We start from the raw sequence: 12,578 nt of genomic DNA, 5'->3' as shown, positions 1-12,578 counted from the left end.
TCTTTTGCACTAATAACACCGATGAACAAAATGGAGATGATCTAGGCCTAACCATGCCTTTCTCAACCAACTCATGCACTTGCGACATAATCTCCTCTTGTTGAGCTTGAGAAACTCTATAAGGAGGTTTATTAGGCGGCAAGCTTCCTGGAAGAAGTTCAATTGCATGGTCGTCATCCCCTCATTTGGGAGGTAGCTCACAAGGGATGTTGTCAATAAAAACATCTTGGAATCCCTTGAGGAACTTGGATAACTCTAATTCCCTTTGATTGACTATATCTTCTTTTGCTAAAGCATTAGGTTCATCTTGAGAATCTTTAACAAAAATCTTGTACATGGAAATAGAGCTCTTTATTGACTTATTGAAAGCTTGCTTATGTACAATGGGTATGGTGTTACCCAACTCCTTAGCATCTATGTACATATCTTTTTCCCTGAACCTAAAGTAGATTTGTCTTTCAGGGAATTTAACATTGGCAGCCATGGGATCAAACCATGGTGCCCCTAGGATTACATCCTCATGCTTGAGAGGAGAGATGAAGAAATCCTCCTTGTCCACATAGCTTTGGACATGGAGTCTCAATTTCCCAATTAAGGGAGTGATTGAGGCTTCTTACCCCTTGAAAGCACCATCGGCAGGTAGGACATCTCCCATTTCATAGGCTTGGATGCCTAGCTTGGTGGCCAACTCTGTGGATATGAAATTGTGAGTAGAACCATGGTCAAAGAGAATGAAAGCATCATGTTCTCTTACCTTTCCCCAAGCAAGACATAGAGGATATCCTTTGTGATGAGCATCCTCTTCTTGAATTTCGACCAAGGTAGCTCTAGGAGGCTCATTACGTTTATCCTTGTGGGGGCAAGCACGATAGGCATGCCCTTGCTCCCCACACTTGAAACAACGGTTATCTTTTTGATAACACTCTAGCTCTTCAAGAGAGAGTTTATTTTTGCCTTTATAAACTCCCTTCTCCTTAGCTTTGTTGTTGTTGGTGTTGCCTTTGGGAGACTTTTGGACATTGTCCTTCCCCTTAGGCTCGTTATGATCCTTGTTTTCCATGGGGTTAAGATTTCTCTTAGCCCCTTGTTGGAAGTTGATTCTTGAAACCACCATAGTATAGTGTATGACCAGAAATATGGTGCGTGGTCTTTGGGAGTTAACATAATCCGCCATATCCTCAGATAAACCCGCACAAAATTGTTGTTTTGCTCTCCAAAATCCATCTTTTTGTAGACAATGGCTTTGAGATGTAAATCCCAAAACTTGTCTACAATGGCCTCCTATGGCCTCTTCTTTTGGGTGGCTTGAGCACTGCACCATCACTTTCTTCAGAAGAGGAAGAGTATGAGGAGGATGGAGAAGAGGGTGACCTCTTTCTCGCCTTTTTCTTCCCTTGTTCCGCCTTGTTTGCACCATCACTTTCTTCAGAAGAGGAAGAGGATGAAGAAGATGGAGAAGAGGGTGACCTCTTTCTTGCCTTTTTCTTCTCTTGTTTTCTGTCTTCTCTCTTTGAATTATGGTGAAGAGGAGTATGCGATGGTCTTCTCCATTTAGGGGGTGTTGGAGAGCATTTCCCATGCCGTCTTCGTGGAGCCATCTCCTCCGAGGTGGCACGAGACGCACTTCTTTCTCGTTCTTTTGGTGGGGGCTCTATCGTTGAAACTTGGGTTCTCCTTTGGGAGGGAGACGCCTCATCGAGTAGTGAGTTTTTGAGCCCTTCGTATGGATCTTCCTCTTCTTCCCTTATTGGAGAGAGTCCTCTTTTGGAAGTCTCATCAAGAGATTTCCTAGGTACTCTCTCTTCTTGGTGGAGAGTTTGGAGAATACTAAGGGTGCACAATTGCTGTCGACTTCACCTTGGAGGGATGGATTGCCTAGGGCTTGCCCAGGGCTTGTTGAAGCCTAGAAACAAGATAGTTTACAAGCATAGGGGCATCATTAGTTGCTCTTTCATTAGAAAAATCAAATCTATCAACATTCATCTCAATCTCTTTTCCCTTATAGCCATACTAGTAAATTCTAGGTGTAAATATTTACTTGTACTTTGGCACTTCAAGCCCTAGTTACTACTCCTATTTACCTTCAAAGCTAAGCACTCAAGCATCTATACCCGTGGCTAGAATATTATTAATTGCAAGGAATAGAAGAGAGGGTTTAACAGAGCCAAGACAACACCCGTTCCTGTCAAGCTTCTAATAGCTCAATAATGGTTAAGCCATAGGCAAGCCCCCTAGGACTCCATTATTAAGACCATAGCTCTCGACGGTATCCCCGTTAACTGCATAAAGCAGGCGTGCTTCAAGGATGAAAATCCCTATTCTACTTACTCTTTTGCAATTAATAACACCAACCATTTGTAGCAAGCTTGAGGACCTCTCTTCTTGAGCAAGAAAAGAGAAACCAATAGCTATGATACCAATGTAACATTTAATGCACTTGTAACTTGTGTGTAGCCGAAATTGATAACGTAGTGAGCATTTCATTAAGAATAAATTCTCAATGAGCATAGAAAGAGTACTTAGTTTGATAAAGCAACATAACAATTTACATCTAGCTAATTTGGCATAGACAATACTTGAAAAGAGAGAGAAATAGAACAATTGACAACAGTTGAAGACCGGATTTACATGGAGGCGGTCCCCTCTCCAAAAAGGCTTTGTATTATAGCTTCTCCCATTAAAGGAGACTTTTGTACAATAAAATCTTTTTGTTCCTTGACAAAAATTGTTGGTGCAATGAAGATGGAAGCTTCATGCTTGAAAAACACACCTAGTGTTCATAGCCTTAGTCCCAAGACCTCACACACCTTTAAAAATGGTGAGAGCTAGTAGGGAATGAGGAAAGATTGAGAGGAAGAAGATGTATCTTACTAGAAAGAAGTATTATCCTCACATAATTACTCTAAGAGCATAGCTTAGCTTAGTAATTGGCATGGTAGAGGAGATGAGCATGCCATTGAAGCTTGGCTCTTGGTTGGATTTGCATTCCATAGCCAAGAGTTGTTGGTGTAGGCCTCTACTTCTCAATGCTTGGAGAAGGAGATGGAGTTCTTCTTGCACACATGAGTTGTGTGTGTGTGTGTGTGTAGCAATGTGTTGGTAAAAAATGCAACCATCTCTCTCTTCTTGGTCGACCCCTCTTGCCAATCACTCTTGCTGGCCTCCCATTGGCTCTTGCAAAGCTTAGCCAATCACAAATTAGAAGCTTAATTGATAGCCTTGTGACATGTGTCCCGCTTTCCCCTTTTGTGAGAACTTTAGGTAATTAAAATAATTTATCAAACTTTCATTGGACCTTTTAGTCTTCTGGTCAATAGAAATCAGGCAAGCCATTGGGCTGCTCGATGCTCATTGGACCCCTTGGTAGACTGTCCAATAGTCTTCTGGGGAGCTTAATTTCTATTGGTTCTTTGAAAATTAATTAGACTAATTTTACTCTAGCCTAATTCTCATTGATCCACCTCTATGGCCATCCAATATGATTTGAGGGAAGATTGGGGGCAACTGGGCTAGGAGTCTGCCATGTGTCCAATATTTCCTTGTGGGAAGCTTTGTAGTGTGTGTGTGTGTGTTTCTCTCTCCTCCCATACTCTTAGGACTTGTCCCCTCCTTGATAGGGATGTGGGAAGACTCAGATGCACATTGCTCTTTTGCAGACTGTCCCCCTTTGGATCCCTATTTTCTCTCCTTTGGATCCCAACTGAGACCGGTCTGGCACCCTTACCTTTTACTCCCCTGGTACCTTCCCATATTAAATGATCAGTTTAACATGAGAAAATCATTTGGGAGCATTAGATATTAGTTTTTATGACATACGACGTACACCGGATGCAGTCAGAGCATTGTAGACAAGTTTGACTCTGGAAGGCAAGGTCTATAAATGGTGGATGTTTCTCAAGGAGAAGAATATCATACCACAGAGTTGGACAGCCTTTGAGGCTATGTTTAGAAAGGAGTTTTTGCCCACAAATGAGGTAGATAGGAATTGAACGGCTTGGGACACGTGTTCCATGCGCCAACACCCATCATTGCTTGACTATATCTCGCACTATCGGGATGTTATCCTCAAGTTGGAAGGGTTAGACACCTTTCAACAAGTACGTGGGTTTATCTGTGGTCTGACGCAAGAGCTTAAGAAGCACGTCAAGACTCAAGACCCTAAAACACTTGAGGAGACCATAGTGAAAGCACATGATGATCCAGATGAGAAAAATCACATAGTACTCACGTGCCTGGTAATATACGCACACGTCATGGGCACAATAAAGGAAATTTATAGTAGCCAACTTTGACACAACTAAAAAACCCAAGGGATCTCGAGGGCCTCTCTCTCTTGAGGAATTTGAGACGGCTAAAGAAGTTTGTTTTCAATGCTTGGGAAGTGACCATGGCAAAAAGGATTTTCCCAAGGGGAAATCTGTTGCTCAAGGCAAGGAGAAAGCACTGCACATGGTGCAGTTGTTGCCTCTTGAGTCTTCCTCACGTTTCTCCAAGGTGGAGGTAACACACACTGAGGTGGTGCATGAATGTTGTATCATAGCTTCCATGTGGCAACAGACCTTCGGTTCACATGAGTTAGTGCGTATGCACGGATCTCTTCAAGGGAACAAGGTGCATATCTTGGTAGATGATGGTGCTTCTCACAATTTCATTATTTACAAATTAGTGAAAAAACTCAAATTGCCCCAAACTTCAAGTTTCCACCGCTACAAGGTAGCCATGATGAACAGTTATGATGCCGAAGTATGGGATACTCAACTTAGAGCCGTACTGTTGGAAATTCAAGGCTATTCCACATCCTTGGATTTCTAGGTTATGAATATGGAGCGGGCAAATGTGGTACTTGGTAGAGAGTGGTTGCATAGCCTAGGACCATCATTGAAGCGTAGCTACGAGCACAACAGTCTGATGTTTGAATCCCATGGCGCACATGTGTTGTTGTTAGGAGAGAAGGATGTGCCTTCCTCACCATTGATATGTACAGCAGAGCTTATGAAGCTCACTTCTAATAATGAAATAGAAGAAGCTTTCATGTGTTACTCATTGTGTCATTTTCTTGCCAATGTTGAATCTGTTGAACATTCCTCAACGCCGCATGCTTCTCTCTCATCTCTTCCAGCAATGGCTACTTCTCAACAAGCAAAGGTTGCTAGTACTGGAATTTCAAGATGTTTTTCCTAATGATTTACCATCCGGATTACCGTCGACACGATCTGTGCAACATGGCATAGACGTGGTTGCAAGCAGTAAACCAATGAGTAAACCACCCTACAGAATGAGTCATTCTGAGGCTACTGAGGTAGAACGTCAACTTGCTGACTATCTTAGCAGAGGGTTTATTCACCATGGGCTTCTCCTATCCTATTGGTGAAGAAAAAGGATGGTAGTATGCGCATGTGCAAAGACTACCGTGGGTTAAATGCAATCACTGTTAAGAAAAAGTACCCATTACCATGCATAGATGAGCTGTTCGACAAGCTAACTCATGCTCGTACTTTTACAAAGATAGAGTTGCGGTCGGTGGGCTATCACCAAGTACATATTCAACTTGCTGATATACAAACTGCATCCCGAACAAGGTTTGGACATTACAAGTTTTTGATTATGCCTTTTGGGTTAACCCATGCGCCCGCAAGGTTCATGACACTCATGGATAGTGTCTTGAGACCGTACTTGGGCAAATTTGTTATTGTTTTTCTCGTTGACATTCTTGTATACAGTGCTTCTGAGGAAGAGCACTTGCAACATTTGAGGCAGGTGTTTGAATTGCTACGAGCAAATAATTTATATGTCAAAGAATCAAAGTGTGACTTTCTCAAGGAGGAAATTCACTATCTCGGGTATGTTATCTCAGCTGATGGGTGGTTGCACATGGATCAATCCAAAGTGGATGCCATTTGGAGGTGGCCTTTTCCTAAAAATATGGAAGATTTACATATGTTATTGGGATTTGCAGGTTTTTAACGATGGCTCGTTAAAAACTACGCTAATATTGCTGTTCCAATGACGGACCAACTGAAGGGCAAAGGAAAAACCTTCCAGTGGGGGGACCACTCAACAACAAAGTTTTGATACACTCAAGGATGCATTAGCTACAACTCCTATTCTAGCTATTGTGGATCCTTTAACATTTTGGAAACGAATGCCAGTAACCGTGCTATTGGAGCAGTCCTTCTCTAGGGGGGGAGGCCAATTGTATTTGAAAGCAAGAAGCTTGATTCAGCGCAGCCGAATTATTCTGCTTATGAACACGAACTCTACGCAATAGTGTTTGCCTTAAAGACATGGCAACATTATTTGTATGGAGCTCAGTTTGAGATTGTGTTTGACCACGAAAGCATAAAATGGTTTACACAACAAACGGACTTGAAGGGTCGAAAGGCCAGGTGGGCTGAGATTCTTCAGGAGTATGATGCAAAGCTCCGGTATCATAAAGGACAATACAATGTGGTGACTGATGCTCTTAGTCGTATGCCGGAGATCAATTCTCTTTTGTTCATGAAACTTTGAAGTGAGTTTTTGGATTCTGTGAAGGGAAAATATGAGCATGATGCCGCATACTCCAAAGTGGAGCCATGTGCAAATGAAGGATCCTTCTCACTCCAATGCTGGTAGTGTTTTGTTTACCTCCACACACAGTTCTTCTTCGTTGAATGATGAATTGCAAAGATGGAAGAATTTTTCCATCAATAATGGGTACCTACTCCACAAGGGGAGAGTTTGTGTACCGACGAACAAGGACATTCGGCGCCAAATTCTTTATGAATGTCACGACAATCCAAGTGCAGGGCACCTGGGTATTTAAAAAACTTATGCTCTTGTAAGACGATAGTTTTACTAGCTAGGTTCACATGGATTTGTTCAAGACTATGTCTTGCATTGCCAAAAATGTCAAGTTAACAAAGTAGAGCGCCTGAAGGCAGGAGGACTCTTACATCCTTTGAAGATTCCCAATGGGAAATGGGAAAGTATCTCTATGGATTTTATTGTGGGTTTACCAACCACTGTATGAGGTCATGACTCGGTATGAGTGGTCGTAGACCGGTTGACTAAACTATGCAAGTTTATTCCAACCAAGTCGACCATAAAGAGTCCAGAATTAGCTAAGTTATTTGTGGACAATTTGTACATGTTGTATGGATTGCCAAGTAACATTGTGAGTGATTGTGATCCAGAGTTTAACAATCATTTTTGGAGGGCTGTGTTTAAATGATTGGGTACACAACTCAACCTCAGTACAGCAGATCATCCAGAAATGGATAGTCAAACTAAACAAGTTAATCAAGTGCTAGAGTATATGCTACGAGCATACATTAGCAAGAAACAAACAGACTGGGAAGAGTATCTACCTCTTCTTGAGTTTGCTTACAACAATGCTAAGCATGTCATGACGGGATTTAGCCCTTTCATGCTCATGTATCGTTTTCATCCTAGGTCACCCGTTATGGTGGGGTTGGCAACTGAAAAACTCTAGCAGGTTAAGGATTTTCTCCAAGACCATATGGATATGCTCAAACTCGCTCGTCAGCATGTTTGACAAGTGCAAGATCGGTATAAGAAGTACGCTGATGAGAAACATCGGCAAGTTACCTTTGAGGAAGGGCAAGAGGTGTTTTTGTGTGTGCCAGAGCATTCAAAAAGTTTGAAGACTGGGCCAACACCTAAATTATCGCCAAGATATTGTGGGCCTTTCAAGATAATCAAGCTAGTTGGTGATTGTGCTTACAAACTTTTGTTACCAACACACTCTCATGTCCATCCGATATTTCATGTAAGCCGTTTATGTAAACAATTACATGGGGAGGACAATGTCATTGACCAACAGATTCTGGTCAATATTGTTGAACCTCCTACCCCATCGCATGAACCTAAGAAAATTCTTGACTATTATGATTTACGTGTGAGTCATCATGTACGTTGTCAAGCATTAATCAAGTGGAAAGATCGACGTGAAGAAGGCGCCACTTGGGAAAACATTAGTGTTCTTAAGAAGAAGTTTCCCACTTTTGTTTTCGAGGATGAAAACACTTCTCCAAGGGGGGAGTAATGTCATGCCAAGGGATTCTTGGGGGGGTCACGGACTTGGGCCAAAAGGCCGGCTACCAGTGTGGACTGGGGATTCAGGCCAAGGGTGGGAGGTTGGGCGGTGAATCCTAGAAGGTAGTTCCCTGGGTTTCATATTGAAAAATGCTTTAAACAATTAATTAAATAACTAAATTCTCATTGGACCCCTTAAGAGGTCAACCAATAGGCTTTAGGCACCTTATGAGGGCAACATTGGGATGAACTTAACATGTGTCCTTGTTGCCTCTTTAGACTTGGCTTTCATGGAGTGTGTGTGTATGTGTTCTCTCTCATGCCCCTACTTGTAGGGATCACCCCCCCTTGTGTAGGATGTGTTTGACTTTTTGGAACACCTCAACCCTTAAGCACCTTAGTCATGAAGCACCTTAAGCACCTTAGTCATTAAGCAACTCAAGCACGACAAGCACCTCAAGCACCTTAGTCAGCAAGCACGACAAGCACCTCAAGCTTGGGCCGAGTTTCCACCTCAAGCACAACCCTAGCTTGCTTAAGGTCCTAGGTCTAAGAACTTTTAACACTAACCTTTGGAGGTATTTAATGAAGATAACCCTAAGGTCTTTCAAGCTCCATTAGCTAGCATTGCTCTTCGACTGACCATCTCTCATTTGGACCCATTAACTTTGGCCTCGTGTCGAGATAGATCCATAAGCACATGTCTATATTCTAACTCTTGTTCCCATTTATTCTCCCACATTAAATTATCGGTTTAATATGAGAAAATCATTTGGGTTAGTTAGATATTAGATTTTATGATAGAAAATATGTGGTGAATATGTGTGAGGAGCAGGGTCAAGTGCAAGCCGATATGCTTGAAGGAGACCAAGTGGAGGAACCCAGGCCTACAACTGGTGATGTGCAGGTGAAGATGGTGTGTGGTGCCATGTTAATGGCCATATTTGTTAAAGGTTGCAGTGGAGTGCGCTATGATGGTGAAACTGGTACAAAATTCTATTAAAAAGGATAAAGTGTCCTTGTATATGAAAGAAGACCAGGATGATGTGGTAGAAAATGAGTTCCTGTCTTCTTTGGCAGAGCATGATGCAATGGTAGAAGAGGTGATTGAGGAGAAGATAGGTGAAGATGACAATCAAGAGGTGTTGGTTGACCTTGAAGGGCCAATCGAAGAGGAAGGGCTTGATGATGCTGGAATAGAGTTCGTGGGGGCAAATGTGGAGGAGAGCGTGGAGCCAAAGGTGGAAATGCCTCTAGTGTAGCATGTGTTGCGGGAGCGATTCACAACACCTATAAAGTGCATGCAAGACTACCTAGATCAAAATAATGTCAATCAAGGACATAGATGACACGATAGCTGCACGGAGGTGATCTCTTTAGCTTGTTAGGCTGAGACCATCCCACACATACTGTTGGGGTATAAAGCCCAATGTGGTCGCCTAGGTAAGTGGGCGGGCCGCCAGGTATGTACACATATTCTTTTGTAAAAACCTAATAAGAACTCACTATGCTCTACACATTACAGTAGAGCGAGTTCACCATATCGTCGTGCTCTTCTTCTTGCACTCTCTCTCGTGTCGCACTTCCACTCGTACTCCTTCAACTGGTATCAGAGCTCAGATCGAGGCTGGAGGCAGCACTGCAGGAGGCTAGCGTCACCAGCTCAGATTGGAGTGAAATTCGACAGGCAAAGACACGGCCCCAAATCTTGTGGGAGAGGCCGTAGTGCTCTGTGTGCTCATAATTTCATTCTGAAGTCATCTCGGTTACCGTTCGGCTTCGACAAAGTTCTGCGTGGGCCATTTTCGACTACGTGGTCTCAGCGGGTGCAGATCCGACTCTGCAAGTTTGGGGTTTTCGGCCTACGACTGCAGGTGCTGAGGATATCGACACTCCCAGAGTGTTGATTTGTGGCTGTCTACACATCGAAGGACGACTCACAGTTCTTGGAGGCGTGTCACATACGACACGGGCGCATCTACACACAGACTGTAGGTGACATCCACTAGTTCATCAGGTAGCTTGTGTTTGCTGCTTGATATTCCAGATTTCATCCTAACATTGCAGGTACTTCCACATGGGATGTATTGTCAGAGATAATGTATGTCTATTGAGGGTTTGCTGGCTGTGAGTCACGCAGCAAACAACCGCCGCAGCAGTTACAACATACAGTGGGAAATTTGTGGATGTATGACTTGGTGGGAAGTCTATGTACTGTCAGATTTACTGCAGCCTTTGTTGAGGGTCGAGTGAGGTTTTATTGAGCTGGGGGATTCTCGAATGTTGAGATCCTTTCGGTGATACAGGTCTTGGAGCGATCCCTCGAGCACCCTTAGATAGGCAGCTAGGATGTATTGACTGTGAGTTAGATAGTTGGGATTGCATCTTTGCTTTACTGCCGTTGAGGCATTGTCGCAGTCTATGCTTACAGGACACTGACAGGACAGTCAGAGACAGTACAGGTGCAGGACGGGTTTACCCACAGCTTACAGTGTTAGAGAGACAATGGTTTTTTGAGCTGTTTTTTGGTCTGTTTTTAGTACACCAGAGCCATTTTACAAATGAGACTCTGCCAAAATTTCTGCAGAATCTGAAGCTTTCTTGGTTCATTTGACAGGTTGATATTGGTTTAGAGATCAGTTTACAGGGGAAACTCTGTCGAATTTTTCCCAGGAAAGTGAACTACTGTGAATCGTAGCTATGGCTGGATCACAGGACACTGCTCTTTACAATATCAAGAAGCTGGATGAAACCAATTTCCCATTGTGGAAGCAACAAATTTGGCACGTGTTGGTACAAAAGAAGCAGATAAAACCTATAAAGCTCAAGGGGATAAAACCAGAAGATATGGACGAAGATGAATGGAGCGAAATGGATGAATTGGCACTTTCTACCATTATGCTGACTTTGGCAGAAAGCGTTTACTTCAATGTAGCAGACGAGATGTCGGCTTATCAAGCATGGTTAAAGCTGAGTGATGTTTATGAGAAGCAGAGTGCAGCTTCAAAGGTATACTGGCTTAAGAATCTTGTTGACTTGAAGATGAAAGAAGGGACACCTATGTCCAATCATCTGAATGAATTCAACACAATCTATAGTCAGTTGTCAGCTCAAGGTGTCAAGTTTGATGAACCTGTTAGAGCTATGTTCCTGTTGATCACATTGCCGAAAAGTTGGGACACTTTTCGCACAGCTTTGAGTAATTCTGCACCTCCAGATGGTTTGAACATAGTAGGTGTAGAAGGAAGTCTGCTTACTGAAGAAACCAATAGAAAGACAATGGACAAAGGCAGAGGAACAGCCTTAGTTGTCAGGGGAAGGACCAAAGAAAAGTACAAAGGTGGAAAGAGGAATCAGTCTCGTAGCAAGTCCCGCAGTGCTAAAGGCAAGAGTGACATAGAATGCTACCATTGTGGCAAGAAGGGTCACATGAAAAGAGACTGCAGAGAATGGAAAGCAGAAAAAGGCAAAGAGAAAGCTGAAGACCATGGTGAGAAGAACAAGTCCTCAATGAAGATTCAAGAAATAAATGTGACAAACACTGTTGCAAAGGATGATAGTCTAGTGTCAGGAGACATCTACTTCTTGAAGAATACAATGGACTCAGCTCTTCTTACAGCATCTGATGGAAATGCACTGAGTGATTGGATTATAGACTCAGGGGCATCACTTCATGTGTCTCCAAACAAGGAGTGGTTTACCTCTTATGTGACCACTAAGATCATGTTTGGCTAGGCAATGGGCAGACATGTGAGATCTTAGGTGTTGGAGATGTTCAATTGAAGTTTCAGAATGGCTCTTCTTTCACGCTGAAGAATGTGAGACATGTTCCCGCAATTACAAAGAGCTTGATCAGCACAGGTTTAATTGATGATGCTGGCTACGTCACTACTTTTGGACAGAACATGTGGAAGATATCCAAGGGTTCTATGACAGTAGCACATGGAGTAAAGTCTGGAGGACTTTACATGATTTATGTATCAAATGTCTCTAAAAATGTAATCAATGTAACCGAGCAGCCGAACGTTTCTTTGTGGAATAGCCGGTTAGGACATATGTCCAAGAAGGAAATGGAAATCTTGTCTCGTTCTGGTTATTTTCTTGGCTTTTCATTTAATGATTTTGAATTCTGTGAACATTGTCTGTATGGTAAGCAAACACAACAGCCACATAAGCATAGAAGCAGTAGAAGAGATACACAGTTGGCACTTGTTCATAGTGATTTGTGTGGACCTATGTCTAACCTATCTCTAGGGGGAGCTTATTACTTTGTGACATTTATAGATGATTACTCGAGGAAAGTATGGGTTTACTTTCTCAAGCACAAGGATGAAGCGTTTAGTGTTTTCAAAACGTTTGTGACACTTGTGGAGAATCAGAGTGGCAAGAAGCTTAAATGCTTACGCACTGACAATGGTGGAGAGTATGTTTCAAAGGCCTTTCAGGGCTTTTGTGAGTCAAAAGGTATAAAACGTGAACTTACTGCTCCTTACAATCCTCCTCAAAATGGTGTTGCTGAGAGGATGAATAGGACCATACAA

The sequence above is a fragment of the Adiantum capillus-veneris genome, chromosome 18 (assembly GCF_014529385.1).
Source record: "Adiantum capillus-veneris isolate H3 chromosome 18, ASM1452938v2, whole genome shotgun sequence".
NCBI classification, from domain to species: domain Eukaryota; kingdom Viridiplantae; phylum Streptophyta; class Polypodiopsida; order Polypodiales; family Pteridaceae; genus Adiantum; species Adiantum capillus-veneris.
Note: the sequence above shows the minus strand (reverse complement) of the source record.